The sequence below is a fragment of the Nilaparvata lugens genome, unplaced genomic scaffold (genome assembly GCF_014356525.2).
Source record: "Nilaparvata lugens isolate BPH unplaced genomic scaffold, ASM1435652v1 scaffold8863, whole genome shotgun sequence".
Taxonomy (NCBI): Eukaryota; Metazoa; Arthropoda; class Insecta; order Hemiptera; family Delphacidae; genus Nilaparvata; species Nilaparvata lugens.
In genome coordinates, this window is record NW_024094608.1 from 1 (window position 1) to 10235 (window position 10235).

General features: G+C 40.3%; 2 pseudogenes; both read right to left on the reverse strand.

Annotated features, from left to right (window-relative positions):
* Positions 1-569: 569 nt before the first annotated feature.
* Positions 570-1735, reverse strand: LOC120349232 (annotated as a pseudogene).
* Positions 1736-1794: 59 nt separating this feature from the next.
* LOC111059717 lies at positions 1795-9522 on the reverse strand (annotated as a pseudogene).
* Between the last annotated feature and the right edge of the window lie 713 nt (positions 9523-10235).

The following is a 10235-nucleotide window of genomic DNA, read 5'->3' on the forward strand; positions in this document are numbered from 1 at the left end:
ATATTCAATGCTAGAGATATGGTTTTTCTTCAAGTAGGCGAGACTTTTGTAGAAAGTGTAATCCTCACTTTCCATATCTGTGTACTTGACCAGAATATCCAGAGTATGCTTGTAGAAGGAACGAATAAAGGAGCAGAGGTGCAGAGGGAGTTCTTCGCAACGAACCGCCTCATCAACACTCTTCACCTCACTGAGGAAGTAATGTCGTTTCACATCAAAGTCCAACATGCGGGTATGATTGACCAACACCGAGAAAGGCCTGTCCACAAGTGGCATGCTGCTCTGGCAGCTTCTTCTTTGAAAGTTTGTTGTACGTTTCTATCTGAATGTGACTCAAATTGATCTCATTCTCTTTCCGCAAATAGACGAATTTGTGATTTTATGCATATTTCGTCGAGGACCCTAAAATTTCTAGGCTTGAACTAGAATACTGATCTTGATCTTTCCTCTGGATTTAAGCCTAAAACATATATAAACATATTTAAACATATATCATTGACAATCTCTTCTTCTGATTTTTTCAAATGCATTTATTTTGACTGCCTCTTTTATAGAGGCATTAAAGTGGATTAAGCTAATCTGAAGCCCTCCAAGCACTCGTAATTGGCTTTTAGAAGGTTGTTATGCAACTTCTGACTGTCCTCATATACTGGCAAGTCAAGTTGATTGAAACAGGTTTGAGCCAAAGGAAAATCTGTCGGTTGACGTCTCGTCATGGTGTATCTGGAATTTCTGGACTCCATTCATACCCTCAAGGGCTGAGAAGCCTTGGAGTGGCACTTTCAGCTAGGTTGAATTCATGTAGGGCTCTCCAAGACCATTGAATCTGGATTGAGCTGTGCTGGTAATTGTAACACTCAGTGTTTGCTTTGAGATCATTGATGAAGATTGGGTAGGTCGAAAATGAGCAATTCAAGTTCCTGTTTGTTGAAAATACCCATCGGTCGGTTGGGAATGATGTCATAAAATCCTTAGAGGGAAGCATTCAGTTGCTTGCGGATGGCTCCAGTCATTTTCATCTGACAAACCAGATGTATGTACTCGAGCTTGTTCTCTTCAGTGACGGGTATGTTTTTTGTCCATCTGGTTCCAGTTCCCTCACCTCAGCCACTCCAACTCCTCACACCTCTGCACTGAATGTCATATCATATCCAATGCTAGAGATATGGTTTTTCTTCAGGTAGGCGAGACAATTGTAGAAGGTGTAATCCTCACTTTCCATATCTGTGTACTTGACCAGAATATCCAGAGTATGCTTGTAGAAGGAACGAATAAAGGAGCACTCGAGAAGTTTGTTGTCATAGATTTCTTTTGCAATCACCCTCCCGATGAATTTGAAGTAGAGAAGATTGTCTGGGTTGTAGTGCAATGAGGTATTTATAGTGAACATCACTTTGTCGCCCTCTGATGTAGTGGAAGTGCATAATTGGGGTTGAAAATCTCCCTCAATATGATCGTATACCACCATTCTAACAACAGGCCTCTGGCCCTGCCCTTCTTCCCCTTCAAAGACTATGTAGAAGCGGTTCTTCCATTCTTCAGGAGTTCAACGGTGCAATTCGTGGAAGGAGTCCTGGAAGATGGATGCCCTCTAAATGTGCAGGGGGAGTTCTTTGCAACGAACCGCCTCGTCAACACTCTTCAGCTCACTGTGGAAGTAACATCGTTTCACATCAAAGTCCAACATGCGGGTATGATTGACCAACACCGAGAAAGGCCTGTCCAGAAGTGGCATGCTGCTCTGGCAGCTTCTTCTTTAAATGTTTGTTGTACGTTTCTATCTGAATGTGACTCAAATCGATCTCTTTCTCTATCTGCAAATAGAAGAATTTGTGATTGAATGCATATTTTGTCGAGGTCCCTAAAATTTCTAGGCTTGAACTAGAATACTAATCTTGATCTTTCCTCTGGATTTAAACCTAAAACATATATAAACATATTTAAACATATATCAGTGACAATCTCTTCTTCTGATTTTTCAAATGCAATAATTTTGACTGCCTCTTTTATAGAGGCATTAAAGTGGATTAAGCAAATCTGAAGCCCTCCAAGCACTCGTGATTGGCTTTCAGAAGGTTGTTTCGCAGCTTCTGACTGTCCTCATACACTGGCAAGTCAAGTTGATTGAAACAGGTATGAGCCAAAGGAAAATCTGTCAGTTGACCTCTCGTCATAGTGTATCTGGAATTTCTGGACTCCATTCATACCCTTAAAGGCTGAAAAGCCTTGGAGTGGCACTTTCAATTTACCGGGCACGAACTGAAGGAACTTTGCCCTTTCAGCTAGGTTGAATTCATGTAGGGCTCTCCAGAACCATTGAATCTGGAGGGAGCTGTGCTGGTAATTGTGATACTCAGTGTTTGCTTTGAGATCATTGATGAAGATTGGGTAGGTCGAAATGAGCAATTCAAGTTCCTGTTTGTTGGAAATATCCATCAGTCGGTTAGGAATGATGACATAAAATCCTTCGAGGGAAGCATTCAGTTGCTTGCGGATGGCTCCAGTCATTTTCATCTGACAAACCAGATGTATGTACTCGAGCTTGTTCTCTTCAGTGACGTGTATGTTTTTTGTCCATCTGGTTCCAGTTCCCTCACCTCAGTCACTCCAACTCCTCGCACCTCTGCACTGAATGTCAAATCATATCCAATGCTAGAGATATGGTTTATCTTCAAGTAGGCGAGACTTTTGTAGAAAGTGTAATCCTCACTTTCCATATCTGTGTACTTGAACAGAATATCCAGAGTATGCTTGTAGAAGGAACGAGTAAAGGAGCACTCGAAAAGTTTGTTGTGATAGATTTCTTTTGCAATCACCCTCCCGATGAATTTGCAGTAGAGAAGATCGTCCGGGTTGTAGTGCTCTGAGGTATTTATAGTGAACATCACTTTGTCGCCCTCTGATGTAGTGGAAAGTGCATAATTCGGTTTGAAAATCTCCCTCAATATGATCATATACAATTCTAACAACAGGCCTCTGGCCCTGCCCTTCTTCCCCTTCAAAGACTATGTATGCTCTGAACAAAGCTCAGGCTAGAGCTACCAGAGGACTGTAATTTACTATTCAAAATATCAAATACATACAAGGAGCAAAATTTAATCTTCAATTTGAGCCCGGTTATTGGTACAGCTAAACTCTGCATTAATGAACAATAAAAAAGAGCAAAAACTCACCAGATTTGATCCATTTTTGTCTACTTGCATTTCGAAGCCTTTATCAGGTGTTTTGGTCAGATTCGAGGTGGGAAGAAATCTGGGAAAAAGATAGGTTTTTGCTTCCAGGCTGTTTTTCCGTGTTCAACTTGCAGGCTCTGTATTGTATTTGAACAAAGCTCAAACTGGATTCTTTATAAATTCAAAACTGATTCAAATTAATTTAATTCAACACTATTTATGCGGTTATATTTATAATTCACACACACTATACTCAAACAATTATCTACAAGAAATTTCCGATTGAAATTACATTACAAAATACAAACTTGATCTTGCACAAGATGACAGGCTGACAAATCAAGAACGACTGAACGACTAATAAATGGACGAAAAGCAAGAATGACTCGGGCTTTTTTCTCGACAAACCAAAAACAGCTGGACGATCGACACTAGCGCAAACAAGCCTGCTACGGGCAGAACTGTAGTCTGGGATTTGGCTCTACAATTCAAAAATGCTCTGGCCAAACCATACCCCCGCCTCTGAAAAACTATTTTTCAGCCAAGTTACAAAACTGAAAAAACCAAGGAAAGGAAAAAAATCCAGACATGCCAAAGAAGAACAAAAAACACCAACACCAAAAAAAAACAACACAAAGAAAAAATGCAACAATCACCACAACTATTGAGTTGGGTGTGGATATAATTTTGTTACTAGGTCGAACACGGAAACAACGATTACACTTAAATACACAAATACGAATAATAGAGCGAGCAGACAGTATCCAGAATTTCAAGCACAACAATAACGAAGGTCCAGCATGACAATTCTTCTTGTGATGATAATCAATCAACATCGATAAAAAAGCGTCGGATTTTGGTAATATCATCTGATGACAAGTCTCAAATTCCATTCCAGCATGAGACAAACGACCGCCGACGCGAATCACACCTCTATCAATGAATGGAGACAGGCGATGTAGGCGCATAGAACAATCTTCTCCCTTCTCCAATTGCACAAATTCAGATGAAAAATGTATCTTCTGTACCACTTCACATAGATACCTCTCAGCAACATCGAAGTCTGATTCTTCTGATTGGGGTAAGATTCGTAAGAATTTGAGAACAAGAGTTACAATTCTCAAAAGACAACCATAATCCGAACAACGACCAATCAATGAATATACTGCATTGCTGTTACAATCAGGAGATTTTGTGACTGTCAACACTGACGGTTTTTTCGCCTCCGGTGGATCCACGATCTCTTCCATTTGAGTTCGGACGGGCCAATCGCATTCGTCCTCTGCTATCCATGATGGACCTGAGAGCCACAACGGAAAGTTCACAAGCTCAACTGGTGATAAACCTCTAGACAAACAGTCAGCGGGATTTTCAATTCCGGCAACATGCATCCACTCCTGTATACAAGAATCCTGTATTTTTGCGACGCGATTACCAACAAAAGTTTGCCATTTCGCGGATGGAGCATTAATCCAACACAAGGTGACTGTTGCATCAGAGAGTGCAACAATACGAGACACATGACAATGTTCACTAATAATAGTGACTACTGAATTCATGAGTTCTGCCAACAAGAGTGCCGCACACAACTCCAAACGAGGTATTGAAACAACTTTAGATGGTGCTACCTTGGACTTTGAACACAATAATACAACTCTTGGCTCCTCACTCTCCTTCTGCGACTTCACGTAAATAACTGCACCATAACCAGACAATGATGCATCACAAAAACCAATCAAACTGATGTGAGAATTCTGAAACAAACCAATGTGACGTGGAACAGCAAATTTCAACAATAGAGGCAACTCTTTTTGACAATTCTCCCAAAGAGTGCATATAGACTCAGGCGGCTTCTCGTCCCAATCCACTCCTAATTTCCACAGTTTCTGGACAAGACACTTGAGAAATAATGTAAACGGTGACAAGAGACCAAGTGGATCATAGATACGAGCCATCACTGACAGAATAGAACGCTTAGTAGCGACGACCTCACCACACTTGACGGAAAACTGAAACAGATCAGTACTAGGTTGCCAATTCAATCCCAAGATAGCCAAGGAGTTGTCTGCTTCGAAATCCTTGTACGAAAACGATTTCTCTTCCTCCGAGAATTTCTCCAACATTGATGGTGAATTTGAAGTCCACTTTGTGAGCGAGAAACCTCCTCCCTCAAACAGCTGCTTGGACTGACGATACAGCTCCGCGGCCTCTGACTCTGTGGCGACAGATGTCACTAAGTCGTCCATGAACATGTCTCTTGGTATTCTCGCCTTGGCTGCTGGAAAATGATTTCCATCCTCCTCTACAAGCTGGTGGACAGTGCGAAGCGCCAAATATGGAGAACTTGAAACACCAAAAACAACACAATTGAGCTGATAAATTTCGATTGGATCCTCCGGCGAAAATCTCCACAATACACGCTGATAACGATGGCAGGAATCCTCCACTAATATCTGTCGATACATTTGTTTAATGTCGGCAGTTAGTGCGATTGGGAACAAACGAAAATTAACTAACAAAACAAAAATGTCAGTCTGCAATTTGGGACCAGCATGAAGAACCTGGTTCAATGACAAACCTGATGATGTTCTGGAACCAGCATCAAATACAATTCGGATGGGCGTGGTAGTGCTGCTTGCTTTCACGATGGTGTGATGCGGTATGTAGTAACCACCTCGGTCTGTCTGATCTGCTACAAACGACATGTGACCCTGACGTAGGTAATCAATCAATATTTCATGATATGAAATACGAGTATTGCTGTCATGCTCTAGTCGTCTCTCCAAAGTCAGCAGTCTGCGTTCGGCGACAGCATACAAATCTCCCAAGCTGCTGGGCGGCTCCGCAAATGACAAGGCAACAACAAAACGACAAGAATTCACACGATGTACAGACTTCCAAAAATTTACCTCACACTCCAACTCTTCCGGTTTCAGTTGACAGCTTGGTGCAGGGCACAATTCCAACTCCCAAAAACGTTCTACAAAACTATCCAACAATGGACTACTAACGAATGGACTATAGATGGCTGTAAAATAATTCGACACATTAGTTGTTGAAGTGAGAATCGGCGCTCTTCCCATCAGAATGTGACCAAAGACACTATTAACAGTCATCAATTCGTGCAATTCACCTGTACTAGGACTCCCACGTAGCAAGTGAGGAACTAACTCCGCACCAATGATGCCATCTATTCTACTAGGAAGGTAGAATTTGTCATCAGCCAGTGTGAGATTTTCAAGATGATGATTTGGATCTGTCGATTTCACAAGAAGGCAACTTGTTGATGACTTTATCTACCACTGTGGCATCCATCGAAAACTTGACGGTAGGATCCAACTTTGACTGAATCAACACACAAGTACGACCTCGAACTTCACTAGTACCACCACCGAATCCACGAACAACGGTTTTCATGGGCTGGAATGGTAGTCTCAAATGCCGACACAATTTGGCTGTAACAAAATGACACTGACTCCCGGTGTCAATCAAGAAACGAACATCACAAAGCTGATCATTACAATCTCAAACATGTGCAGTGATGGTCGACAACACAACGGTCGAATTTTCTACATCGTTGGATGTAGAACAACAACTAATAGGTGATGTGCCACCTTCCTTGGAGTTCGACGAGGACGCAACACCTTCATTGGAACTTGATCTGGAAAAGTGCAATAAAGAATGATGAGATTCTCGACATTGAGCACACTGAGTTTTACTACGACAATCTCTACTCAAATGATCCACATCAAGACAACAAAAACAACAAAACTTTCCTTTAAGCAAACAATAACGATCCCAAGGAGTCATTTTCAAGAAACTTGCATAATCTACTAACTGATGACCCGGTTTTGATCACTTCAGACAATTGGGCTTTTTGCACTAGATGCATCATTAGATGAATCATTAGATTGAACCACAAACACCTTTGATTTATTATCCTTTTTGTGCCTCATATTAAATGATTCAGTCTGTTTCTCATCAGAAGGAAGAGTCTTAATTTGCTTTTCAATGAATTTGACATAATCGGCATAAGTTGGCATAGCCTTGTCAAGGACGGCCGATTCAAAATTTCTACGAGAACTTGGATCCAGCAATCTCAAGCCATGATAGAGGAATATTGAGTCTGACAAATCAGTGAGTCACAATTTCTTCACTGCATTGATTGAACTGCAAAACCCATCCAAAATCGCAATACAACCTGCTTTTGATTCTGATTTTATTGGACGAAATTCAAAAATTTGTTTGAAATAGGCATCGACTTGCGCCCGTGGATCGTTATAGCAGGTCAATAATGCCAGCCAAATTATTTGATAATTGTTAGCCAATGGTGGCAAATGACGACAAATATTTGCTGCTTGTCCAGTAAGTCTACTTACAAGATATTGGACCTTCTGCTGATCGTTCAAACTCTTGTTGTCATGTACCAATGCCTTAAATAGTTCATAAAACACCGACCATTGAGTCTGGTTCCCATCAAATTTTGGAAGGTCGATTTTGGGCAGTACTGACTCGGACACGACCGGCTGTGCACTAGCTGCTGAAGCTGCCGAAGATTGAGCAATAGCATCAGTCGCCTCTCTCTGTTTGAGAGTGTTAGCCGCTACTTCAATATACTGAAACAGATCTAGATGTGAGTCGTTGAATGCTACAACAAAATCTTTGTTCAACTCAAGTTCCAACTCATTAACCACTAATTCTGTCTTTTCATAATCCGAAATGGTCTGAGACACCTGAGGATACAACACTAAAAATTGCTCAGCAACTTTTGGATCAGAGACATTTTTAGACAGGTCATAAATTTTTTGCAATCTAGCATACAATTGTTCCAGTTTAGCGCAATGCACCCTGATTTGTTTCTGTAATTTTTCCTCCATCTTGAACTCATACACAAAACAATTCAGCCCCGACAATACAAAACAACAGACAAAAAAAACAAGAATGAGTTCAAAACTAAATGGAAGGAAGAATCACGACTAGTAAATTATCAAAGTTAAACTTTGATTATCAATTCACAAGATAATTTACTGCTGAGGACAAAACTATATGATTAGATAATGTTCTTCCAACAACTCACAAACAAACGATAACTTGTTGAATTGAACAAACAAATTCATGCTGGTGATTAACCTTCACTAATATGTATAACAAAATGGACAATACAAAATCCAACAAACAAATTCCTGAGAAGAAGAGCACAATGAGCCTAGTTTCAGGAAAATTACAATTTTAACTGAAATAAATTTAATTTCAGACAAATACAAATTGACAAGAAACCTTGCTCTAGAACAAGGCTACAACAAACTAAAGTTGTGCATAGATCAGACCATTCTGAACATGCCAACATTGGACAAATACGAAATTGCTTAAATCCAATGTGTGTGAATTAATCAACAAATTACAAATTTAAATTCATCACGGTTTGGAGGATCAAAATGTTCTGAACAAAGCTCAGGCTAGAGCTACCAGAGGACTGTAATTTACTATTCAAATTATCAAATACAAAACAAGGAGCAAAATTTAATCTTCAATTTGAGCCAGGTTATTGGTACAGCTGAACTCTGCATTAATGAACAATAAAAAAGAGCAAAAACTCACCAGATTTAATCCAATTTTGTCTACTTGCCTTTCGAAGCCTTTATTAGGTGTTTTGGTCAGATTCGAGGTGGGAAGAAATCTGGGAAAAAGATAGGTTTTTGCTTCCAGGCTGTTTTTTCGTGTTCAACTTGCAGGCTCTGTATTGTATTTGAACAAAGCTCAAACTGGATTCTTTATAAATTCAAAACTGATTCAAATTAATCCAATTCAATACTATTTACGCTGTTATATTTATAATTCACACACACTATACTCAAACAATTATCTACAAGGAATTTCCGATTGAAATTACATTACAAAAATACAAACTTGATCTTGCACAAGACGATGGGCTGACAAATCAAGAATGACTGAACGACTAATAAATGGACGAAAAGCAAGAATGACTCGGGCTTTTTTCTCGACAAACCAAAAACAGCTGGACAATCGACACTAGCGCAAACAAGCCTTCTACGGGCAGAACTGTAGTCTGGGATTTGGTGCTACAATTCAAAAATGCTCTGGCCAAACCAATGTAGAAGCGGTTCTTCCATTTTTCAGGAGTACAATGGTGCAATTCGTGGAAGAGTCCTCGAAGATGGATGCCCTCTAAATGTGGAGAGGGAGTTCTTTGCAATGAACCGCCTCGTCAACACTCTTCAGCTCACTGTGGAAGTAACGTCGTTTCACATCAAAGTCCAACATGCAGGTATGATTGACCAACACCGAGAAAGGCCTGTCCACAAGTGGCATGCTGCTCTGGCAGCTTCTTCTTTAAATGTTCGTTGTATGTTTCTATCTGACTGTGACTCAAATTGATCTCTTTCTCTATCCGCAAATAGAAGAATTTGTGATTGAATGCATATTTCGTCGAGGTCCCTAAAATTTCTAGGCTTGAACTAGAATACTAATCTTGATCTTTCCTCTGGATTCAAACCTAAAACATATATAAACATATTTAAACATATATTAGTGACAATCTCTTCTTCTGATTTTTTTAAATGCAATAATTTTGACTGCCTCTTTTGTAGAGGCATTAAAGTGAATTAAGCAAATCTGAAGCCCTCCAAGCACTCATGATTGGCTTTCAGAAGGTTGTTTCGCAGCTTCTGACTGTCCTCATACACTGGCAAGTCAAGTTGATTGAAACAGGTATGAGCCAAAGGAAAATCTGTCAGTTGACCTCTCGTCATAGTGTATCTGGAATTTCTGGACTCCATTCATACCCTCAAGGGCTGAGAAGCCTTGGAGTGACACTTTCAGCTAGGTTGAATTCATGTAGGGCTCTCCAAAAGCATTGAATCTGGATTGAGCTGTGCTGGTAATTGTTACACTCAGTGTTTGCTTTGAGATCATTGATGAAGATTGGGTAGGTCGAAAATGAGCAATTCAAGTTCCTGTTTGTTGAAAATACCCATCAGTCGGTTGGGAATGATGTCATAAAATCCTTCGAGGGGAGCATTCAGTTGCTTGCGGATGGGTCCA